This window comes from Oncorhynchus masou, unplaced genomic scaffold (assembly GCF_036934945.1).
Source record: "Oncorhynchus masou masou isolate Uvic2021 unplaced genomic scaffold, UVic_Omas_1.1 unplaced_scaffold_594, whole genome shotgun sequence".
Taxonomy (NCBI): domain Eukaryota; kingdom Metazoa; phylum Chordata; class Actinopteri; order Salmoniformes; family Salmonidae; genus Oncorhynchus; species Oncorhynchus masou.
Genome location: NW_027012364.1, coordinates 123,553 through 137,515, shown reverse-complemented (window position 1 = coordinate 137,515; position 13,963 = coordinate 123,553). Strand labels below are relative to the sequence as shown.

At 49.0% G+C, this 13,963-nt stretch overlaps 1 pseudogene; it reads right to left on the bottom strand.

The window, feature by feature from the left end:
* Nucleotides 1-8,357: 8,357 nt before the first annotated feature.
* LOC135536313 (zinc finger and BTB domain-containing protein 5-like) lies at nt 8,358-13,904 on the bottom strand (annotated as a pseudogene).
* Between the last annotated feature and the right edge of the window lie 59 nt (nt 13,905-13,963).

Below are 13,963 nucleotides of genomic sequence, written 5' to 3'. Positions count from 1 at the left end.
GTTCCACGACATCTAGTATCTAACAACACTGTGTTCTAGTTAACTGGGGCCCCATGTGACCTGACCAGGAGACACGCCAGGCTCCAGTTATATAAAAAGGCTACGCATTTATTTGATGCCCCCTTGCAGAGCAAAGTGTTAAAGCCACATAAATGTGAAATATGTACATTTCTAATGTTTTGTCCTGTGAGGAGACGGGATAAGGGCCCACCCTTTAACCTACAGCACCTTCGGAAGGTATTCAGACCCATTTCTAATGTACTGTCCGGTGAGGAGACGGGATAAGGGCCCACCCTATAACCTACAGCACCTTCGGAAGGTATTCAGACCCATTTCTAATGTACTGTCCGGTGAGGAGACGGGATAAGGGCCCACCCTATAACCTACAGCACCTTCAGAAGGTATTCAGACCCATTTCTAATGGATTGTCCTGTGAGGAGACGGGATAAGGGCCCACCCTATAACCTACAGCACCTTCGGAAGGTATTCAGACCCATTTCTAATGTTTTGTCCTGTAAGGAGACGGGATAAGGGCCCACCCTATAACCTACAGCACCTTCGGAAGGTATTCAGACCCATTTCTAATGTATTGTCCTGTAAGGAGACGGGATAAGGGCCCACCCTATAACCTACAGCACCTTCAGAAGGTATTCAGACCCATTTCTAATGTACTGTCCTGTAAGGAGACGGGATAAGGGCCCACCCTATAACCTACAGCACCTTAGGAAGGTATTCAGACCCATTTCTAATGTATTGTCCTGTAAGGAGACGGGATAAGGGCCCACCCTATAACCTACAGCACCTTCGGAAGGTATTCAGACCCATTTCTAATGTTTTGTCCTGTAAGGAGACGGGATAAGGGCCCACCCTATAACCTACAGCACCTTCAGAAGGTATTCAGACCCATTTCTAATGTACTGTCCGGTGAGGAGACGGGATAAGGGCCCACCCTATAACCTACAGCACCTTAGGGAAGGTATTCAGACCCATTTCTAATGTTTTGTCCTGTGAGGAGACGGGATAAGGGCCCACCCTATAACCTACAGCACCTTCGGAAGGTATTCAGACCCATTTCTAATGTATTGTCCGGTGAGGAGACGGGATAAGGGCCCACCCTATAACCTACAGCACCTTCGGAAGGTATTCAGACCCATTTCTAATGTATTGTCCTGTAAGGAGACGGGATAAGGGCCCACCCTATAACCTACAGCACCTTCAGAAGGTATTCAGACCCATTTCTAATGTTTTGTCCTGTGAGGAGACGGGATAAGGGCCCACCCTATAACCTACAGCACCTTCGGAAGGTATTCAGACCCATTTCTAATGTATTGTCCGGTGAGGAGACGGGATAAGGGCCCACCCTATAACCTACAGCACCTTCGGAAGGTATTCAGACCCATTTCTAATGTATTGTCCTGTAAGGAGACAGGATAAGGGCCCACCCTATAACCTACAGCACCTTCAGAAGGTATTCAGACCCATTTCTAATGTATTGTCCGGTGAGGAGACGGGATAAGGGCCCACCCTATAACCTACAGCACCTTCGGAAGGTATTCAGACCCATTTCTAATGTATTGTCCTGTAAGGAGACGGGATAAGGGCCCACCCTATAACCTACAGCACCTTCGGAAGGTATTCAGACCCATTTCTAATGTTTTGTCCTGTGAGGAGACGGGATAAGGGCCCACCCTATAACCTACAGCACCTTCGGAAGGTATTCAGACCCATTTCTAATGTATTGTCCGGTGAGGAGACGGGATAAGGGCCCACCCTATAACCTACAGCACCTTCGGAAGGTATTCAGACCCATTTCTAATGTATTGTCCTGTAAGGAGACGGGATAAGGGCCCACCCTATAACCTACAGCACCTTCGGAAGGTATTCAGACCCATTTCTAATGTACTGTCCTGTAAGGAGAGGGGATAAGGGCCCACCCTATAACCTACAGCACCTTCGGAAGGTATTCAGACCCATTTCTAATGTACTGTCCTGTAAGGAGACGGGATAAGGCCCACCCTATAACCTACAGCACCTTAGGAAGGTATTCAGACCCATTTCTAATGTATTGTCCTGTGAGGAGAGGGGATAAGGGCCCACCCTATAACCTACAGCACCTTCGGAAGGTATTCAGACCCATTTCTAATGTACTGTCCTGTAAGGAGACGGGATAAGGGCCCACCCTATAACCTACAGCACCTTCGGAAGGTATTCAGACCCATTTCTAATGTATTGTCCGGTAAGGAGACGGGATAAGGGCCCACCCTATAACCTACAGCACCTTCAGAAGGTATTCAGACCCATTTCTAATGTATTGTCCTGTAAGGAGACGGGATAAGGGCCCACCCTATAACCTACAGCACCTTCGGAAGGTATTCAGACCCATTTCTAATGTATTGTCCTGTAAGGAGACGGGATAAGGGCCCACCCTATAACCTACAGCACCTTCAGAAGGTATTCAGACCCATTTCTAATGTACTGTCCTGTAAGGAGACGGGATAAGGGCCCACCCTATAACCTACAGCACCTTCGGAAGGTATTCAGACCCATTTCTAATGTATTGTCCTGTAAGGAGACGGGATAAGGGCCCACCCTATAACCTACAGCACCTTCGGAAGGTATTCAGACCCATTTCTAATGTATTGTCCTGTAAGGAGACGGGATAAGGACCCACCCTATAACCTACAGCACCTTCGGAAGGTATTCAGACCCATTTCTAATGTACTGTCCTGTAAGGAGACGGGATAAGGGCCCACCCTATAACCTACAGCACCTTCAGAAGGTATTCAGACCCATTTCTAATGTACTGTCCTGTAAGGAGACGGGATAAGGGCCCACCCTATAACCTACAGCACCTTCAGAAGGTATTCAGACCCATTTCTAATGTTTTGTCCTGTAAGGAGACGGGATAAGGGCCCACCCTATAACCTACAGCACCTTCGGAAGGTATTCAGACCCATTTCTAATGTATTGTCCTGTAAGGAGACAGGATAAGGGCCCACCCTATAACCTACAGCACCTTAGGAAGGTATTCAGACCCATTTCTAATGTATTGTCCTGTAAGGAGACGGGATAAGGGCCCACCCTATAACCTACAGCACCTTCGGAAGGTATTCAGACCCATTTCTAATGTTTTGTCCTGTAAGGAGACGGGATAAGGGCCCACCCTATAACCTACAGCACCTTCGGAAGGTATTCAGACCCATTTCTAATGTATTGTCCTGTAAGGAGACGGGATAAGGGCCCACCCTATAACCTACAGCACCTTCGGAAGGTATTCAGACCCATTTCTAATGTACTGTCCTGTAAGGAGACGGGATAAGGGCCCACCCTATAACCTACAGCACCTTCGGAAGGTATTCAGACCCATTTCTAATGTATTGTCCTGTAAGGAGACGGGATAAGGGCCCACCCTATAACCTACAGCACCTTCGGAAGGTATTCAGACCCATTTCTAATGTATTGTCCTGTGAGGAGACGGGATAAGGGCCCACCCTATAACCTACAGCACCTTCGGAAGGTATTCACACCCATTTCTAATGTACTGTCCTGTAAGGAGACGGGATAAGGGCCCACCCTATAACCTACAGCACCTTCGGAAGGTTTTCAGACCCATTTCTAATGTATTGTCCTGTAAGGAGACGGGATAAGGGACCACACTATAACCTACAGCACCTTCGGAAGGTATTCAGACCCATTTCTAATGTACTGTCCTGTAAGGAGACGGGATAAGGGCCCACCCTATAACCTACAGCACCTTCGGAAGGTATTCAGACCCCTGGACTTTTTACACATTTTGTTACGTTACAGCCTCATTCTACAATCTACACACAATACCCCCAGAATAACATCACAATACCCCATAATGACATCACAACACCCCATAATGACATCACAACACCCCATAATGACATCACAATACCCCCAGAATGACATCACAATGCCCCATAAAGACATCACATTACCCCATAATGACATCACAACACCCCATAATGACATCACAATACCCCCAGAATGACATCACAACACCCCATAATGACATCACAATACCCCCAGAATGACATTACAATGCCCCATAATGACATCACAATACCCCATAATGACATCACAACACCCCATAATGACATCACAACACCCCATAATGACATCGCAATACCCCATAAAGACATCGCAACACCCCATAATGACAAAGCGTGAACAGGTTTAAGACATTTTGGCAATGAAAATAAAACTACTGAAATTTCACATTTACATAAGACCCTTTACAGCAATTGCAGCCTTATTGGGTATGATGCTACAAGCTTGACACATCTGTATTTGGGGAGTTTCTCCCATTCTTCTCTGCAGATCCTCTCAAGCTCTGTCAGGTTGGATGGGGAGAGTCGCTGCACAGTTATTTTCAGGTCTCTCCAGAGATGTTCGATCGGGTTCAAGTTCGGGCTCTGGCTGGGCCACTCAAGGACATTCAGAGACTTGTCCCGAAGCCATTCCTGCGTTTTCTTGGCTGTGTGCTTAGGGTCATTGTCCTGTTGGAAGGTGAACCTTCATCCCAGTCTGAGGTCCTGAGCGCTCTGGAGCAGGTTTTCATCAAGGATCTCTACTTTGCTCCGTTCATCTTTGTCCTCGATCCTGACTAGTCTCCCAGTCCCTGCCCCTGAAAAACATCCCCACAACATGATGCTGCCACCACCATGCTTCACCGTAGGGATGGAGCCAGGTTTCCTCCAGACGAGACGCTTAGCATTCAGGCCAAAGAGTTCAATCTTGCTTTCATCAGACCAGAGAATCTGAGAGTCCTTCAAGTGCCTTTAATTCCTTTGACCTCATGGATTGGTTTTTGCTCTGTCAACTGTGGGACCTTATATAGACAGGTGTGTGCCTTTCCAAATCATGTCCGTTCAATTGAATTTACCACAGGTGAACTCCAATCAAGTTGTAGAAACATCTCAAGGATGATCAATGGAAACAGGATGCACCTGAGCTCAATTTGGAGTCTCATAGCAAAGGGTCTGAATACTTACGTAAATAAGGGATTAAAAATAAAAATCAGAAATAAATACATTTGCTAACATTTTTCAAAAACCTGTTTTTGCTTCGTCACTGTGGGGTATTGTGATGTCACTATGGGGTATTGTGATGTCACTATGGGGTATTGTGTGTAGATTGATGAGGATTTTTTTATTTATTTAATCCATTTTCGCATATGGCTGTAATGAAACAAAGTGCGTAAAAACATCAAGGGTTTGAATACTTTCCACATGCCCTGTATATAGTGAACTACTACCCTATGGGCCCTGGTCAAGAGTAGTGCACTATATAGGGAATAGGGTGTTTCATTCAAAAAGGTGCACCAACGAAAAGGCAACTCCATAGAAAAAAATGGTCCCAGATCTGTTTGTAAAGAACCATAACAGGAAGTGGTCCACTCTAAGCCTGATCCCAGATCTGTTTGTAAAGAACCATAACAGGAAGTGGTCCCCCTCTTAGCCTGGTCCCAGATCTGTTTGTAAAGAACCATAACAGGAAGTGGTCCACTCTAAGCCTGGTCCCAGATCTGTTTGTAAAGAACCATAACAGGAAGTGGTCCCCCTCTTAGCCTGATCCCAGATCTGTTTGTAAAGAACCATAACAGGAAGTGGTCCCCCTCTTAGCCTGGTCCCAGATCTGTTTGTAAAGAACCATAACAGGAAGTGGTCCACTCTAAGCCTGGTCCCAGATCTGTTTGTAAAGAACCATAACAGGAAGTGGCCCCCCTCTTAGCCTGGTCCCAGATCTGTTTGTAAAGAACCATAACAGGAAGTGGTCCCTCTCTTAGCCTGGTCCCAGATCTGTTTGTAAAGAACCATAACAGGAAGTGGTCCACTCTAAGCCTGATCCCAGATCTGTTTGTAAAGAACCATAACAGGAAGTGGTCCCCCTCTTAGCCTGATCCCAGATCTGTTTGTAAAGAACCATAACAGGAAGTGGTCCCCCTCTTAGCCTGATCCCAGATCTGTTTGTAAGGCTAAGTAAGAGTGGAGGCTAGTCCACCCTCTCTCCTTCACATCCCTGTTCTCCTCTCCAAGCCAAGCTCCAGGTTTAGCATTGCACAATTCCCCTTAATTCTCAGGTTTTCCAGAAATCCCAACCTCGAAGATTACCGTAATCAGAGGTGAATAAGCAGGACATCCTGAGTTTTGCAACTCTGGTCAGGTTTCAGCTTCAGGACCGTTCTGAATCTCTCTAGCCAGGTTTCAGCTTCAGGACAGTTCTGAATCTCTCTAGCCAGGTTTCAGCTTCAGGACAGGTTTCAGCTTCAGGACAGTTCTGAATCTCCCTGGCCAGGTTTCAGCTTCAGGACAGGTTTCAGCTTCAGGACCGTTCTGAATCTCCCTGGCCAGGTTTCAGCTTCAGGACAGTTCTGAATCTCTCTAGCCAGGTTTCAGCTTCAGGACCGTTCTGAATCTCTCTAGTCAGGTTTCAGCTTCAGGACCGTTCTGAATCTCCCTGGCCAGGTTTCAGCTTCAGGACTGGTCTGAATCTCCCTGGCCAGGTTTCAGCTTCAGGACAGGTTTCAGCTTCAGGACCGTTCTGAATCTCCCTGGCCAGGTTTCAGCTTCAGGACAGGTTTCAGCTTCAGGACCGTTCTGAATCTCCCTGGCCAGGTTTCAGCTTCAGGACAGGTTTCAGCTTCAGGACCGTTCTGAATCTCCCTGGCCAGGTTTCAGCTTCAGGACAGGTTTCAGCTTCAGGACAGTTCTGAATCTGAAGTCCTGTTTCAGAAACGTTCCCGAACATGGTTCCAATAGGAACACAACAGGGTTCCATGAGGAAATTGGAAGTTCACCCCTCCTAAAGAGACTCCATTTTCTAAAGCGATCGCCTCTATCAAATTGTTCTGTTTGGCTCAGTTGGTAGAACATGGCACTTGTAACACCAGGGTTACGGGTTGGATTCCCGCTGGGAACACCCATAGATTCTACACGCTACTGTAAGTGTTTGTTTCTAGCTTTGAGGCTATTAACCCTTATATCTAATTAGCATAATAATAATAATAATAATTAAAAAATCCTCATACAAATCTGTCCGTTTATAAGCTTGAGATATCTGTTGTTTCGTCTTAATCCACCGCATCCTCCGATGTCACACTTCTGCATCTGCAGTGAAAGAGATCGAGCGTTTGTTTGTTTCCCGAGCGTCTTGGGACCCAACAACGTCTCGGGACCCAACAACGTCTCGGGACCCAACAACGTCTCGGGCCCAACAAGTGTCTCGGGACCAACAAGCGTCTCGGGACCAACAAGCGTCTCGGGACCCAACAACGTCTCGGGACCCAACAACGTCTTGGGACCCAACAACGTCTCGGAACCCAACAACGTCTCGGGACCCAACAACGCGTCTTGGGACCCAACAACGTCTTGGGACCCAACAACGTCTTGGGACCCAACAACGTCTTGGGACCCAACAACGTCTTGGGACCCAACAACGTCTTGGGACCCAACAACGTCTTGGAACCCAACAACGTCTTGGAACCCAACAACGTCTTGGGACCAAACAACGTCTTGGGACCAAACAACGTCTTGGGACCCAACAACGTCTTGGGACCCAACAACGTCTTGGGACCTCGTCTGAAGTCGGGCAAAAGCAGATCTGCCAACTTCTGTCTGTCGCGTCCCAACAGTTTGGCTTTGACACTAATTTGTGGAGGTGAGAGACTTTCACGAACGACTATACAATCCTCCAAACAGAATTCATGGTAAAACCAAAGCCCAGAAGTTCTCCCCTACAGACTATATGATCCTCCAACCAGAATTAATGGAAAAACCCAAAACTTCCGGTAAGTTTCCCAGGAATTTCCCAATCCAACTCAACCTACCAGGCCAGCCTACAGACAGGTCGTAAGGCATGTTGCCGTTCTGCCAGCGTAGGCAGGTGGGAGTGTTTGTACAGGCTGAAACGCTTGACTCGTTAGCATTTAGCTAGCATCCACTATGGGAATCCCCATAGTGTTAGCATACCGCTAATTTGGCTATTTACATTTTTTTTTCTTCTTTAATTCACAATAATACCGTATAGCTCCGGTATGGCACAACGATGATATAAAGGGTATTAAAATCTGGATACCCCCTCCCCTCGACAGTGATCACATCTATCATATACATCAGTGTGTCGGCCATGTTGCTGTTCTGCCCTCCCCCTCCCCTCGGCCATGTTGCTGTTCTGCCCTCCCCCTCCCCTCGGCCATGTTGCTGTTCTGCCCTCCCCTCCCCTCCCCTCGGCCATGCTGCTGTTCTGCCCTCCCCCTCCCTCGGCCATGTTGCTGTTCTGCCCTCCCCCTCCCCTCGGCCATGTTGCTGTTCTGCCCTCCCCCTCCCCTCCGACAGTGATCACGTCCATCACCTAGCCAACCATCTACATCAGTGCGTCGGCCATGTTGCTGTTCTGCCAACGCAGACACGTCGTCTTGGAGTGTTTGTACAGGTGAGACGACTGGCTGAAGCGTTTGCCGCACTTGAGGCAGGCGCACGGTTTCTCCCGGTGTGGACTCTGATGTGTTTCTTACAGTCGGTCAGAGTGAGGAAAGTCTTACAGCAGATTCGACAGGCGTACTTCCTGGCTCCTTCCACCACCAGGACGTTGTGTTCGGACAGGGCCTTCTTACACTTGGAGAGGACGTCGGCAGAGGCACGGGTCAGCTGGGGGCGAGGGTGTGGGGCGGACGAGGACGAGGTAGGCGGGCCTGACTCGTAACCCCCCGAACCGTTCAGAAGCAGGGGTCCCCCTTCCCCCAGACTGGAGGACGACAGGGCGTCTTGGAGAACGACCCCAGTTCCTCCTCCTCCTGCTCCGCCCACGTTGTCGTTTTTAGGTGCGATGCGTCGGCACCCAGGGAAACCCAGGAGCTCCCTCGAGAGGCGCGGGCCAGGGAGTGCAGACCCAGGCTGGAGCGCTGGAAGTCCAGAGAAAATGGATCCGGGAACCCTCCCTGGGGTTTCCCAGTCCGTCATGCAGGGGACGCAGGAAGAGCGAATCGGCGTCTGTAGAGAATCCCCGAGGTGCAGGTGGTTGGCCGACCCGGGACGGAGCATCGAGGCGGAGTTATTGGTTCCAGAGTGTTCCGGGCTCAGCAGGAAGCGATGTGCCGCTGTCATCGCCTCGCCGGTCGTCGTGTTGAGGAGGTCGTCGTCCCCGGCATCGACCCCCGACACCCCGCTTCCGAAGACCTTGGCGCCGAGGAAGCTAGAAATCCTAAAACCAGACTTCCCATCAAGATGGTTACTACAGCCAAAACCACCGCCAATCCCACTGCTAAGACCTCCTTTGAGCAGGAGCTGGGAACCGGGTTGGAGAAGCTGTTGGTCAGAGGAGGAGAGACTACGCTCGCTGCTCTGTGGGCTCAGTTCTACCTTCTCCTCCTCCTCCTCCCCTCCTCTTCCTCTTCCAGGTCCCAGCTGGTCGCTACCCTGGATGGTGATGTCATCAGCTGGCTCTGGGGAGCTCAGAGGCTCACACTTGACCACCACCTAGAGGAGAAGAGAGAGGAGGGGAGGAGAGAGAAGAAGATACAGGAGAAGAAGATAGGAGAGGAGGAGAGATGAGAGGAGGACATGAGAGGAGTAGAGGAGAGGAGGACAGGAGAGGAGTAGAAGAGAGGAGGAGAGGAGAGAGGAGAGGACAGGAGAGGAGGAGATGAGAGAGGAGGGGAGAGGAGGAGAGGAGAGGATAGGAGAGGAGGAGAGAGAAGAAGAGGAGGACAGGAGGAGTGAGGAAAGGAGAGAGGAGAGGATGGGAGAGGAGAGAGAAGGACAGGAGGAGATGAAAAGGGGAGAAGAGAGGAGAGAGGAAGGATAGAGAAGATAGGGGAGGAGAGAGACAGACATGAAGGAGGACAACAGGATATGACCCATTACTTTATCCAAGGTTGGGTTTAAACCCTTTATTTAACCAAAGGAAAAATATCAATTAATACTAGACAGTTGTTTCATACATTGCTAACTCTTTAAATTGGTTAGGTATTCGTCCCAAATGACACCCTATAACCTGAGCAATGAGCCCTGGTCTAAAGTAGTGCACTATGGGTCCTGGTCAACAGTAGTGCAGTATGGATCCTGGTCAACAGTAGTGCACTATAGAGGGAATAAGGGGATATTTGGGATGCAAATGAAGTATTTCCTGTTAAAATGTCATTACCTGTCCCTGTTGCTCCCGACTTCCTCCTCCTCCTCTTCCTCCGTTATCTTCACCTCCACCCCATCACCATGGTGACTCTCCCCATCCAGAGACTCCTTCCCCTACACCCCCCTCCCCCGCCATCCCATGCCCTCCCCTTCGCAGCGTCCGCCGTCCGATTGGCTGGGCATCTGGGAGTCATCCTGGGACACACCCCTACTAGGCCGGTGATCGCCGCGTCCAGTTTGGCCTCCTCCCCGTCTTGTGGGAGTCGGGGGAGAGTAGTCCCACTTCCTCATCCCCGTGGGTTCCGGAGGGGCGGGGCCTCTGCCTGGGCATGTCCTCAGATAGGCTAAAGTTCAGGGAGGGCTTTCTCTGTGGAAGCGTCGAATGGGGAAGGAAGCTTTGTGCTCCACTACACCACTAATGCTAACACCATCGCTACCACCACCTAGCCCGTCCTCCTCCACCCCGCCCAGGGCAGAGCTCACCAAGCTTAGACCCAGCTGCTGCAGCAGGAACGACCGCTGGAGCCTGGACGTAGCAGCGTTAGCCGCTAGGTTAGCGTTAGCCTCTTGGTTAGCGTTAGCGGCTAGGTTAGCGTTAGCGGCTAACTCGGCGGCTGCCTGCTGCTGCCTCAGTCTCTGCTGTTCTGCGTGGGTGTGTTGGTGGCGCTGTGTGGCCCGATTGTCTGCCGGCGGGGACGTGGGCATGGTGCGGGTGGTCAGGTAGTGCTTACAGGCCTTGACTACGGCGTTCAGGTGGAGGTGAGAGGCAGCCAGCAGCACGTCCATCACGTTGCTCTCTCCTAGCATCAGGGTGGAGGTGTACATCATGTCCACCAGGGCAGCAAACGCCTCCGCTGTCACCACCTGCAGTAACACATCATCATCACCTGTTGTAGACTCATCATCATCATCATCACCACCACCCGTTGTAGACTCATCATCATCATCATCATCATCATCATCACCACCTGTTGTAGACTCATCATCATCACCACCTGTTGTAGACTCATCATCATCACCACCTGTTGTAGACTCATCATCATCACCACCTGTTGTAGACATCATCATCATCATCATCATCACCACCACCTGTTGTAGACTCATCATCATCATCACCACCTGTTGTAGACTCATCATCATCATCATCATCATCACCACCTGTTGTAGACTCATCATCATCATCACCACCTGTTGTAGACTCATCATCATCATCATCACCACCTGTTGTAGACTCATCATCATCATCATCACCACCACCACTTGCAGTAGACTCATCATCATCATCATCACCACCTGTTGTAGACTCATCATCATCATCATCATCACCTGTTGTAGACTCATCATCATCATCATCATCACCTGTTGTAGACTCATCATCACCACCACCACTTGCAGTAACACACATCATCACCACCTGCAGTAATACACACACCATCACCCCTGTTATAAAGTCATCATCCTCACCTCGCTGTCCAGTTGTATCATGTTCATGCTGGCGTCTCCTGGGCGACGGTGAACAGGGCTCTGAAGTGAGTGCTGCAAGCCGCCAGCACCGAGCGGTGGGCCTTAAAATGGCGGCTGCCCACCACAATGACACAGTCACACAGCTGGCTGTGGACGCGCTGGTAGTTCAGCTGCTGGAAGACCTATAACAACAATATGAATCACGTGTGGCTCAGACGCTAGCTGGAGCACGGCTCGTGGGTTCGATTCCCGCTACGGCCACGCGTACATGTGAAAATGTAGGAACGCGCAACTTTAAGTCGCTTCAGATAAAGGCGTCTGCCAAATGGTCGAGTCTTATATTATATTATTATGAAAATAATACACTTTATTGTTAGAGCGTTTTCTTTTTCATTTACTGACAGAAATCATAAAGTCGTTTGCATTACCTGGTTGAAGTGGCCCGGGAAGTCCATGACCTGCAGGGAAGGAGGGGGAGAAGGGGAGAGGAGAGAGGGGGAGAGAAGGGGAAGGAGGGGAGAAGAGGGAGAGGGGGAGAGAAGGGGAAGGAGGGGGAGAAGAGGGAGAGGGGAGAGAAGGGGAAGGAGGGGAGAGAAGGGGAAGGAGGGGAGAGAAGGGGAAGGAGGGGAGAAGAGGGAGAGGGGAGAGAAGGGGAAGGAGGGGAGAAGAGGGGAGAGAAGGGGAAGGAGGGGGAGAGAATGGGAAGGAGGGAGAGAATGGGAAGGAGGGGAGAAGGGGAAGGAGGGGGAGAGGGAGGGAGAGGGGGAGAGAAGGGGGAAGGAGGGGAGAAGGGGGAGAGGAGGGGCGAAGAGGGAGAGAAGGAGGGGGAGAGAATGGGAAGGAGGAGAAGGGGGAGAGAAGGGGGGTAGCAGGGAGAGGGGGAGAAAAAGGGGGAGGGTAGGAGGGAGAAGGGAGGGAGGGGGAGGGAGGGGAAGGGGGAGAGAAAAACAGAAAAAATCTGTTGTGTAATAAATGTGAGGAAAATTAAGTCCTCTTAAGGTAATCTTCCTGACAAAACCTTTGATTGATTAAAAAGTTAGTTTTAAATTGACTGTCAGTGGAGGGGACATTATAGTAGACTGTGTTCAATGCTTTGAATATTACATGCTGTAGAAGGGCAGTAGCTACACTAGCTATCACAATTAATTAGTTGAATGTATTAACAAATAGATAATAGATGCCTTGTTGAAGCTATTGCATAGGCTAGTTCACGGTAAAGTGAAAGTGGGGAACTAGTAACGATATTGAAGAGAATATGTTAAAAATGTGTGAAATGAAAGCCAGTATGCGAAGACGTTAGTCAAAGTACTAGCAAGGAAACTGTTCAGTTTGTTGACGTCTAGACAGCTATCTAACTAAATAACTAGTGATATCTTTTAGCCAAGCCGATCAGAGAGACTCTTCCTCTCCCCAGTCTGGTGAATAAAATAATTGCTAAGCTACGCTAAGCTAAGCTAACTAGCAAGTCAGCAACTGGATATTCAGTTATCTAGCTAGTTAGCTACTTGCTAACTTTTGAGAAAGGCTGTGTTAAAAGAAATAACAGTGTAACACACAGCGATTTGCTAGCATGACCGATATTTTTTTTGTTTTGTTTATAATAACAACCAAGGAGAACAACAAACAACATCCGCTCATCGAAGTATAATTATTCTGTTTGCTCGCTTAGGTGGTACGGCTACAACGGCTAATGGCTAATGCTAACTACCTATTATTATTAGCTAATGCTAACTACCTATTATTATTAGCTAATGCTAACTACCTATTATTATTAGCTAATGCTAACTACCTAGATAGATTTGCTTAACGTTATTAACAGCTGTCAAGTTTCATCCCCTGGAAAGCAAAAATGCAACATTGATATAACATGAATAAAACAATAAACATGATGATATAATACAACAACAACAAAAACAGACTAAACAGTCTAAGCTAGCTTGCTAATGTTAGCCGCCGGTTACCTTGTTTGTTTTGTCGGTGCTCCTCCACGGGTCAGGGTGGACGGACGGGGTTCATCAAGTCTACTAGACCGGACAGAAGGAGGACTACCGACGGCTAGACGGCTCTTCATGGACCGCTATAACGCTTCTCCGGGTGCTCGCAGTCACATAGTCAATATGTGGAAACCCGTTGTCCGACTAGGTTAAAACCCCCTCCAAAAAAGGACACAGACAACAACACAGCTAAATAGCTATGACTCCATGTTGTTACTTTGAACGAATCTAAATTTAGTTTTTTTTTTAACCCAAAGAGGGTCTTCTCAGGGAGGGGGTGCGGTGGCTGGAGGTTGATGGTTGATGTTTTTCCCCCCCCCCCCTCCAAAAAGGACACAGACAACAACACAG